The sequence below is a fragment of the Mytilus californianus genome, unplaced genomic scaffold (genome assembly GCF_021869535.1).
Source record: "Mytilus californianus isolate M0D057914Y unplaced genomic scaffold, xbMytCali1.0.p SCAF_11, whole genome shotgun sequence".
Classification (NCBI taxonomy): domain Eukaryota; kingdom Metazoa; phylum Mollusca; class Bivalvia; order Mytilida; family Mytilidae; genus Mytilus; species Mytilus californianus.
In genome coordinates this window covers 36,025,101-36,037,552 of record NW_026262593.1, presented here as the reverse complement: position 1 = coordinate 36,037,552, position 12,452 = coordinate 36,025,101, and the positions used below count along the sequence as shown (strand labels likewise).

General features: G+C 32.1%; 1 pseudogene; it reads left to right on the top strand.

The window, feature by feature from the left end:
* The window catches only part of LOC127720883 (neurogenic locus notch homolog protein 1-like), a 39,210-nt pseudogene extending 31,035 nt beyond the window's left edge, over positions 1-8,175 (top strand).
* The last annotated feature ends 4,277 nt before the right edge of the window (positions 8,176-12,452 follow it).

Here is a 12,452-nt window from a genome sequence, read left to right as displayed (position 1 = left end):
AACTAAGAAATAGTATTTGAAATCTGAAATTTAATCATCACATTTCGTATGTAACACTGTTTCTTCTTTTTTTTTCTAGTGCGTGAAATCCCCACTACAGGTACAGAATTGAAGATTATTTGTATTGTAAGATAAACCAAACTATTATAGAAAATCAGTAAATCTAAAATATGAAGACTTATATGAAAATGGACTAATTCATATTTTAGATTAGGTTATAAGATTTAATTCTAATGTTTTCAACTATCTACAAAGTTGTCAATATTGTGCAATGTATGAGATAGGATTTACACTTATTTTGGTCCGTTATCTTCATCTTGAAACGTTAATTCAAGGCAATTTCAAAATTGAAGTAAAAAAACGTTATTGATAAACAGAAATACAATGAATATTAACTATAAGAGTATGTTTTGAGTGCAGGGATGGGGTCGATTACTTTAGAATGTAATCGATCAAATTACAGTTACTTTGCTAATATAATGTAATCGATTACATTGCAATTAAACCTTAATTGAAATGTAATCGATTACATTAGATTACTTTTCTTTAAAGTAATCATGATTACTATGGATTACTTATGATTACATTGTATATCGTAATATTTAACAATTTTTTATAAACTGTTCATCCTCATGAAAAAGCAAATTTTATAAAAAAAAATTTATATCCTTAATTATTCAGAATTAAGACGACTAGGAGCAATGTAACATGTGTAAAGTTTGATAGCATAGTCTAGACAAGTGTCTCTTTCTGTGTAAAAGATATAACATTGTTTTTATAAAAAATTTAGCCAACTGCCTAATTAATAAAAAAAATCAACAAATAATGAAAAATCTATTAAGTAGCTTTATTGTCTGTAGTGTAGGGATATAATTGACACACCCATATGTTTTTACAGGTGTTAATCAGTACTTCAATTTTTTTTACAAACAATAGGTGGGCTTGGGTATTAAAAATGAACTGTCCTAATTGCAATATCAACAAGAAATGATTGTAACATGATGTTGTTACGAGAAGTCTCCCAAACGAAGCTCCCATAATTCGTCATTCCCAGGGTCGCCTGACATCACAAAGTCCAGTGAAAATTCGTTTGGTCCAGTAAAATTAAATGCATCAGTGAAGCTTGGGGACTGACCCTGTATATCATTGAAATCTTATTGACATGACGAATATGACTATATATGGTTTAGGGGTGGGGATCTCGACCATTTACAAGATATAAGATCATTGGGGTGGGGAACCCCTGAGAACTGACCTTATATATCATTCGAATCTTTGTGACATGATGAACAGGAATATATTTGGTTTAGGGGAGGGGATCTCAAACATTTACAAGATATCAGAACTTTCTTAAATGGCAGGAGGTGGGGTGACCCCTGGGGACTAATACTTTACTTCATTTAATGTGCTGCATCATGACTTACCAGAATATATATGGTTTAGGGGTGGGGATCTTGACCATTTACAAGATATTAGAACTTTCTAAAATGGCAGGGGGTGGGGTGACTCCTGGGGACTAATACTTTATTTCATTTGATGTGCTGTATCATTGCTAACCAGAATATATATGGTTTAGGGGATGGGATTTCGACCATTTACAAGATATTAGAACTTTCTCAAATGGCAGGGGGTGGGGTGACCCCTGGGGATTTATTCTTTATTTCACTTGATGGACTGTATCATGACAAACAAGAATATATATGGTTCAGGGGTGGGAATCTCGACAACTTACAAGTTATTAAAACTTTCTCAAATGGCAGAGGGTGGGGGTGATCCCTGGGGACTTATCCTTTATTTCATTTCATGTGCTTTATCATGACAAACCAGAATATATATTGTTTAGGGATGGGGACCTTGACCACTTACAAGACATTAGAACTTTGTTAAATGGCAGGGGGTGGGGTGACCCGTGGAGACTAACCCTTTATTTCATTTGATGTGCTTTATCATGTAGAACATTTTCAATTATAAAGATTGTGTCTATCACTAACGGTTTTCAAGTTATAATCATTTGAAAATTTAATAAAATCAAATCCCATAGGGTTCTATAGTGAACCCCTCCCTTCTTTTGGCCCCTCAAAGTACCCCTTTTTAGACCCCAGTGCACAAACGAAACCCTGATTGCACCACTAGACATGTTAGTCTAACATATTGTAAAACCTTAAGTAAATCTGACTAGCGGTTTTGGAAAACGGGTCGCCAACACGAACCCCCAATCACTGTTCTGCGGTATCTATGGTAACGGCATCCATTTTGGCAATTTCAAAGTTAAATAGCACATCAACATATGCCAGTTAACATTTGTGTAAAGTTTCATTCAGTTTGAAGCATTTTGAAATTTTTCACATTTTGCAGTTTCCATTGTAAAGGCGGCCATTTTTAAATGCCACATCTACATATGCTAGTCAACATTCCTTTTAAGTTTCATTAAGTTTGAACATCTTGAAAATTTTCACTATTTTTGCGGTTTCCATGGTAACGGCGGCCATTTTTTAAATTCCAAAGTCAAACTGCAAATCAGCACATGCCAGTTACCATTTCTGTAAAGTTTCTTTCAGTTTGGAACACTTTAATTTTTTTTCGCATTTTTACTGTTTCCATGGAAACGGTGGCCATCTTTTACGTTTCCATAACAAGGTGCACAACTTTACATGGGGTTCTCATTATAGTTGAGTTCCATCAACATTGGTCCGTCCAATTCTGAGAACTAGCGCGGACAAAAAATGTGGAAGAAAAATAAAAACTAGATTTGTATTTGCTAGCAATAACGAATGGCACCCTCGTTCTCCCATTGCCGGGGTAACGGCAGGCATTTAAAAAATCCAAAGTCAAAGAGGTTTCGTTGAGTTTTGACATTTTTACTGTTCCCATGGTAACGACGGCCATTTTGGAAATTCCAAAGTCAAAATGGACATCTGCCTATTATGGACATCTGCCTATGCCAGTCAATATATGTGTGTGAAGTTTCATTAACTTTGGAGCACATTGAATATTTTGACATTTTTGCAGTTTCCATTGTAACGGCGGCCATCTTGAAAATGCCATACCCCGATTGCAAATCTGCACATGCTGGTTAACATTATGGCATAGTTCCATAGCAATTGGTTCATAAAATTCCAAGGTATAAGCTGGACAAAAAAAGTGGAAGAAAAATAAAAAACAGAAAAAAAGAAACGAACAATAACAATATGTCACCCAAACTCCGTTGAGGGTGCCATAACTAGATTTGTAATTGCTAGCAATAACGGATGACACCCTCGTTCCCCAATTGCCAGGAAAACTGCAGCCATTTTGAATTTCCAAAGTCAAAAAGGGCATCTACACATGCCAATAAACGTAATTGTAAAGTTTCATTAAGTTTGGAGCATTTTGACATATTTGACATTTTTGCTGTTTCCATAGTAACAGCAGCCATTTTGGAAATTCCAAAGTCAAATGGGACATCTGCATATGCTCGTCAATATTTGTGTGAAGTTACATTAACTTTGGTGCATATTGATTTTTTATTGCCATTATTTTACCATTCCATAGCAAGGTGCACAACTTCACATGGGGGTCCTCATTATAGTAAAGTTCCATCAACATTGGTCCGTTCAATTCTGAGAACTAGCGCGGACAAAAAGTGTGGAAGAAAATGAAAAAAAAACTAGATTTGTAATTGCTAGCAATAACGGATGGCACCCTCGTCCCCCCTTTGCCATGATAACAGCAGTCATTTGAAAAAAATCAAAGGTCAAACAACGCATCTACACTTGCCAATTAACATTTTTGTAAAGTTACATTAAGTTTCGAGCATTTTGAAAGTTTTGACTGTTTGCTGTTGCCATGGTAACTGCGGCCATTTTGAAAATTCCAAAGCCAAATATCAACTTTCGACACGGCAGTTAACATTTATGTAAATTTTCAGAAAGTTTGGAGCATTTTGAAGTTTTTGCATTTTTGCTGTTTCCATGGTAACGGTGTCCATAGGGTCAATGTTTAACTTTCGCCCTGTTTCCATGACAATGGCAGCCATTTTTGTACTTTTAAATACTGGCTGCACATCTAGGCATACCAGGTAACATTTCCATGAAGTTTCATCAGATTGGGTCTTAGAATAAAGGATTTGGAATTTTGATTTTTTTTTACATTTTTTTAGTTTCCATGGTAACCGTGGCCATCTTGCACATTCCAAAGTCAGGTGCACAACTTCACATAGTGGTCATCATTATAGCATAGTTCCATCAACATTGGTCCATTCAATTCCGAGAACTAGCGCGGACAAAATGTGTGGAAGAAGAATAAAAATAAGGAAAAAAAGAAACGTAGAATAACAATACGTCACCCCAACTCCGTTGAGGGTACCATAATAAAAAAAAAAGAAACGTAGAATAACAATATGTAACCTCAACTCCGTTGAGGGTGCCATAACTAGATTTGTAATTCCTAGCAATAACGGATGACACCCTCGTTCCCCAATTGCCAGGAAAACTGCAGCCATTTTGAATTTCCAAAGTCAAAAAGGGCATGTACACATGCCAATAAACATTATTGTAAAGTTTCAGTAAGTTTGGAGCATTTTGAAATTTTTTGACATTTTTGCTGTTTCCATAGTAACGGTGGCCATTTTGGAAATTCCAAAATCAAATGGAACATCTGCATATGCCCGTCAATATTTGTGTGAAGTTTCATTAACTTTGATGCATATTGATTTTTTGAACATTATTGCTGTTTCCATGGTAACGGCGGCCATCTTGAAAATGCCATACCCCGATTGCAAATCTGCACATGCGGTTTTTAAAACAGTATGATATAGATCCATTAACATTGGTTCATAAAATTCCGAGTTATAAGCTGGACAAAAAAAGTGGAAGAAAAATAAAAAACAGAAAAAAAAGAAACGTAGAATAACAACTCCGTTGAGTGTGCCATAATAAAGAAACGGAGGAAAAGCAATATGTCACCCGACATTGTCGAGATGACATAATGATAACTAGATTTGCCATCTTTCTGTAAATTTCAGTACATTTAGAACATTTTGAAATTTTTCACATTTCTGCCGTTTCCATAGCAATGGCAGCCATTTTGGAAATTCCAAAATCAAAATTTTCATCTATACTTGCCAGTTAACACTCATATTTAGTTTCATTAAGTTTGGAGCATTTTAAAATTTTTGACATTTTTGCAGTTTTCATGGCAACGGTGGCCATTTTGGAAATTCCAAAGTGAAAAGTCTCATCTATATTTGCCAGTTAACAATCATTTTAATTTCATTAATTTTGGAGCATTTTGAAATTTTGACAATTTAGCTGGTTTCCATGGTAACAGAGACCATTCCCAAATTTTAATGACAGATTGGTTCATTGGTACAAGGAAGGGAACATACCATCAAAGTTTCAATGAACTGGACCTACATTTTAAGAGAAGAAATGCTACTTTTAGGTTTTAGGAGCATTTTGACCTTTTGTGCATTGTTTCTATGGTAACGGCAGCCATTTTGGAAATTCCAAAGCCAGATGCCACGTCTTCACATGCCAGTTAACATTTCTGTGAAGTTTCATCAAGTTTTGAGCATTTTGATTTTTCTGACATTTTTGCTGTAGTTTCCATTGCCATATAGTAGTTCCAATGATTGTCAAAATCATCCAAAACCTGTATATAGTGGACACCTACATTGTATTAATATTCAATGATTTTAAGTTTAAGCATTCTCAAATAATTCACTAAACCCAAATATTTTATTTTTTCACCTTTTTTCGGTTTCCATGGTAACGGCAGGCATTTTATAGTTCTTAAGTTCGACTGCAACGCAAAAGTTGGTGTTCCTCATTATAGTTGACAATCATTTAAATTGGTTTCATTGGCTCAGAGAAAACTCCCGGACAAAAAAGGTGGAAGAATAAAATAATAATACAAAAAAGAAACGGAGGAAAAGCAATATGTCACCCGAAATTGTCGATCAGGTGACATAATAAGAACTGAGAAAAAACAAGAAGTCCTCCCAAACTTCGTTAATTAAGTTATAAGTAGTTTATTTCTATTATGTATATAATTTATAAACTTATAAAAATAAAACTTGGTTCTAAATTCCATTATTAATTAAGTGGGTTTATTTCTGTTGATCATCAAAATCAAAATTATTTGAAATAAATGTTTTGTGCTATTGAATTTCCATGTAGTAATACCAAAATATTATGTAAACATCAAATGGAGTTAATATCAGAAGTGTTCCATCAATGAACACAAAATGCTTTCAAAGCATATTCTTGTATCACAAGAATCACTCAATCTCACAATGAAACATTTGGAAAGGTAAATTCCATTAGTAAACTGTATATAAAATAAATCACACATTTTCACTGTGCATGCCCACTAAACTTGTTATATAGATGATATGATTTATCGCATTGAACAACGATTATTCATAGTGAATACTACTTTGATAATTTTTCATTCATGCTTCACATCTTCTTATTTTTATATTGTATATCAAAAACTATTTCATATTCAAAATTTGTAATCAGCAAGTAATCATATGAATGTAATCTTAAAGTTATTTAAAAGTAATCATGACTAAACCTGTTTTTATACGCCCGTCAAATTTTTGACGGGACGTATTATGGTATACAAATGTCCGGCGTCCGTCCGTCTGTCTGTCTGTCCGTCCGTCTGTCTGTCCGTCTGTCTGTCCGTCTGTCTGTCCGGCGTAAACATGTCGCACCGTAACTTGAGAATGACTTATCCAAATTTCATGAAACTTAACATAGTTGTTTCTTAGGATGGTCAAACGATCTGTATACTTTTTGGTGAAAATAAGATTAAAACTTTTTGAGTTACGGGACTTAGTAACTAAAACAGGTGTGTGGTTTTTTTTTCACATGTCGCGCCGTATCTCAAAAACAATTTATGATTATTGCTTAGAACTTAACACACTTCTTAGTTATATTAATCTTAATATCTGTATACTTTTTGGTGATGATTCAAAATTTTATTTTAGAGATATTGAGTATTTTGTTAAAAAAGGGGGCGGGGTTTTTCACATGTCGCGCCGTTTCTCAAAAACAGTTTATGATTATTGCTTAAAACTTTACACACTTCTTAGTTATATTAACCTTAAGATCTGTATACTTTTTGGTGATGATTCAAAATTTTCTTTTTGAGTTATTGAGTATTTTGTTAAAAAAAAAGGGGGAAGGGTTTTTCACATGTCGCGCCGTATCTCAAAAACGATTTATGATTATTGCTTAAAATTTTAGACACTTCTTAGTTATATTAATCTAAAGATCTGTATACTTTTTGGTTTTGATTCAAAATTTTATTTTTTAAGAAATTGATTTTTTTTTTTTAAAGGGGAGGGTTTTCACATGTCGCGCCGTATCTCAAAAACGATTTATAATTATTGCTTAAAATTTTACACACTTCTTATTTATATTAATCTAAAGATCTGTATACTTTTTGGTTATGATTCAAAATTTTATTTTAGAGATATTGAGTTTTATGTAAAAAAAAAAGGGGGGTTTCGCATGTCACGCCGTATGTCAGAAACTATTTATGCTTATTGCATAAAAATTCACACACAAGACGACGGGCGTATCATGCGCTCATGGCGCAGCTGTTTATTCAAATTGTAATCGATACAATTACGATTACTTGTAATCAGAAATTGCATGATTACTGATTACATGGGATTACATTGCAAAATGTAATCGATTACAGCTGATTACGATTACTGATTATGATAATCCCATGCCTGCTTGTGAGCTTTTAGCGTTAGACGATATAGTAGGAATATATCATTTTAATTGAACTGCTTATGTAATTGTTATTGTTTTTATTTTTCAGCTGCCACAATTGTAATAACAGGTATTTTATATGTAATTTTCTACACTGTAGTTTCCATCATATTTGCCAGTTTTTAATCTTGTACAAAACATGTTTATGGAACCTGTTTGTACATTTAGCTTGATATATCACTCACATACTTGTCCAAAATCTTTGTATTTTCGCGCGTTTGAGTGGCACTCGAGTCAAAGCAGTTTCAAATTTAAATTCAATTACGAATCTGAAGAGCAGTGAAACGAAAACTTTTAAAGAAATAATCTCCGAGTAAAAAAAAAAAACCCTTAGCGTTTTAAATGATTTTTACATTTTATGAACAATGAATTTACAGGGAATTACCTAATGTCAGTACAGTAGTGATGACTACTAGGCTGGTGATACTCTTGGGAGAGAAACGTCCTTAAGCAGTTTTTAAAATGTTTTTAAATATTACTGTACATTAATATATCTTATTGAGTGAAGTAAAAGGCTTAAAATGATACTTGATTTCAGTGCTTTCTCAAAACCTGCATTCAAAATTATAACAAAAAATGTGGAAAACTCACAACTGCAATTTTCAGTTCTTTCCATGAAATCCACGAAAACTAGTTTCATATGAGTGATAATTATTTCATATTAGTCTAACAATAGTTATAATGATATAAACATTATATGGAAAATCTTTTGTTTTTTTTTAGAAAAAGACTGTAAGTATACATTATATTTCTCTGTTGTTTTGCTTCACATGTTGTTATTATGTACCTACTAAAGCTTATTCTGGTATACGTTTTGCCATTGATAGAAGTCGTTTATATGATGCCCTTTAATTAAATACGTGTTTGTGTTTTAGTCTCTCTGTGGCTATTTGTCTCATTGTTAATCAAACCACATCATTTTTCTAAAAGAGATAAAAAGTAGGTCAGAATAATATTTTCAAAAAGTCATTTCAGTTGACAAAATGAGACCAGTCCATATCAATGAGAAAATCAGTTAATGAAAAAAATATTACATCAAGAATTAAAAGGAATCATATAAAACACAATAACATAAACATTTGTTTCTTTTGAAGATAAACATGTCAAGTACGATTTTCACAACGCTGAATATTGGTTAAATTGACCATTATGTCAGAGAGGGTGTGTCATTTAAGCAAAGAAAATAATTTAAAATTAAGGAATACGAGTGCTATATTTTAAAAGATGCCACAGTTGGTGGTTTGACGATAGGAAATGCAGTTTTATTTGTGTCGCGGTTTTATATGCCACTTTTGATGGGATGCTGCCTGTTGCCATTTCCATGGTTTACGGTCGGATTAATTCGCTACGACGTTGTGTAATCGCAATCTACGTTTCCGGGGTATTTAAAAACACAATTGAATATTTTTCAACTACTGCAACATAATCGAAAGAACAGTACTAGTTTATTAAGTCAATTTGAAAAGCTAACTAGAGCTTGTGTTTATGTAGTTTATGGAATATCGACTCTAAATAAAACTTTAAAGTACTGTGTTCGAATACAAAATTATCTCAAATTGACGTTATACTTCATCCAATCAAAAATTTGTTTAAAAGAGGGACGAAAGATACCAGAGGGACAGTCAAACTCATAGATCGAAAACAAACTGAATAATAGTACAGATGACACAACATAGAAAACTAAAGACTAAGCAACACGAATATTGTTTTAATATGATATTGCATTAAAACAAGTGGCCTAATACAATATTTCTAATCATATTTAAATTTTAGGGTGTGGAAGATCACCATGCCAAAATGGAGGTCATTGTTACTATGACCACAGTGGGTATTTCTGTAAATGTCAGTCACAGTATACTGGATCTCGATGTGAAGGTATGTAGGTACAATCTTATCTTCATAGTGTTGTTTGGCAGCTGTATTTTTGATACTCTCTCATTCATAGATTTATGATTAAGGTATATATATTTAACAACCAACATTTACTTAAAAAAAGCCAAATATGCTGTGTTTTATAGGGACATTATTTATAAGGAATGATACTGAAACCAGGTAATTCAAGATTCCCTCCCGACGGTAATGAATAAAATATCTGATTACGAGATAACACGTTCACTATTAATAACTCATCGAAAAGTTTTTATCAAATTATATCACCGATACCGAAGTCTTTTATATTATTATGACTCCGCATGTAAGATGACAGAACACATCTTATTATTTTTATATTTTGCATTTGAGACTGAATAAAACCCTTACAGAACAATTAATTGACCAAAGATTGTGATTTCGCGTTAATTAATTCAGTAGACACAAGCTATGGAGAATTGAAACACGCAATACTAGCACAAATACAACAAGCTGCAGCTGGAGCAAGTGTAATGCTATTCTTAAGTAAAGCGTTATGATGGAATCAAAAAAATAATACGTTGATGACTTATTGAATGTGATACAATCTCATTTTAACATAAGTGTATATAGTTCTGTCTGCTTATAACAAATCTTCATAATTTTTTTACTTGAAATATACTGAAAATCAGTTTATTCTGAAGGAATATTAGATTAAATTTGTTAATTTCATTAAGTTTCTGCTGACGCCGGAGATTCTGTCAGCATAAACAAATCTTACATCCATCGTTTTATATAACGAAACCCCTTTTTTTCAGTCCATGTCCTACCCACAACAACGATGACCACCACTACAGTTGAGACTACCAGTAAGTATTTTACATTTTATACCGGCTTCATTTGTTCTTACCTGTTGAACGGAATATCACGTGCTAATTTTACGGAAATGTTTTAAGTAGAGCTCAAAACTCATTGGTCCTTATCTTTGAATAGACGTTTGACGTTTTCTTTAGAAGAAAAAAATGAGTGTAACACTTTATATATGTGAAGTGTGACTAGAGTCCGATGCGCTTTTAACATTATTGTCATTTTGGTGTGGAAATAGTGAAATGGAAACAAAACCGTGTTAAATTGATAACCTTACAGAATAAATTTATCAAGATAAATTTGTACTCACAGTCCCTTAAAAACATAGAATTAATAATATCATGTTGTATTTTTTTCCTACAGATAGATAACTTCAATCTATTATTTGTCATTCTGTCTAATGCCAATTTGAAAATTCTAACTTTATCTTAATTTGGTGTACAATCTTTTGTTAGAAGATTGATTTATATGAGTAATGCTTATTCGTTTAATATTGTAAAATTTTTAAATGAAACAAAAACAAATCAAAATAAGTAATACCGGTATAGAGAAAATAGGGAAAGATAAACATTAACAACATATACAGAAACTAACTCAAAATAAAACAAATTCACAAGTTTCTAACCGTGCCCAAAAAAACATAAATCTCCCAGTGAAATGGATGTGCAATAAATGTGTCCATTCTCATGATTAAACATTGTTTGAATATTTTCTGTGCTGATAATGTATAATTGTACATTGTTAACACAATATTTACTTATCTATCTTTTTAATAAACATCTCGATGTTGACGTTATGCTGTATATGAGCTCTACCATTACCATTTACACTACCAGCTTCGATATTAACTTAACAAGCTTGGTGTATGTTCTATTGGTTTTTTTTTTTATTAAACCTAGGTAAACAAGTGGACAGTAAGTACGCTATATTTATAGTATCATAAAAATGGAAGTTGGAAATGGGCTTTGGACTAGCTTTTATTAACTGTATTCGTTGCACTCATACAAAATATGTTAATGTTAAGATTTTTTTACAGAGATTCACAAATATCACAAATGGAAAATTTTGTATTCAATGTAAAGAAAAGATTAAGAAGTAACAAAAAAGAAAAGATTAAGAAGTCACAAAAAAGAAAAGATTAAGAAATAACAAAAAAGAAAAGATTAAGAAGTAACAGAAATTGAAAGTTAAGTACAAACTCGAAAAAACTCTGTTATTGAATATAGAAGAATAACTTTGCCAAAATAAGAAGAAATACAGTATGCTAGCTATTGAATGTGGACGAAATAATAAAACTGTTGTAGAAAATAATATTTGACCTCTATATAAGATAGAGTTTGAGAGGAATTTAATTTTGCAATAATGTGCTCACAACTAAATAACTAAAGAATAAAATGTTTGATAATGGAAATAAATTTGATTTGATTTTGTCTTGTGAAAATCTGATCGATTTAAGACTATTGTTATTGGCAAAAGTGAAATGATAGACACAACCTTAATATATTTGCAGGAATTTTGTATTTTTGCATGTATGGTCTTATATGTATATCAATGATAGATCTTTCTCTTCTCTTTTCGTCGACTCATAGTTTATAAATATTATTATAGTGGTAGATAGTAATCTAATTAAGATCTGCTCTAAAATATCTAATTATAACTTCAATGCTATTGTGAAAGGAAGGTTATTGTTCACATATTAAAAATTTGAAATATTTTATCACTGTTACATGCTTGTATTGTTGTGTCTTATTTTTGTTTTTAGTACCAAACATATCGTTTTGGATTTCAAACTAACAAAATTATTATTCTTCTAAAGTATCACCCCATTTGAGCTTTATTTCCTCATTAGATAATAATGTTCACATGGAAATTATACGCTATCTACACATAAACAAACACATGGTTGGCTAGTACAAAACGATATACATATAATTATCAATAAAAATATGATTGGCTATTACAATA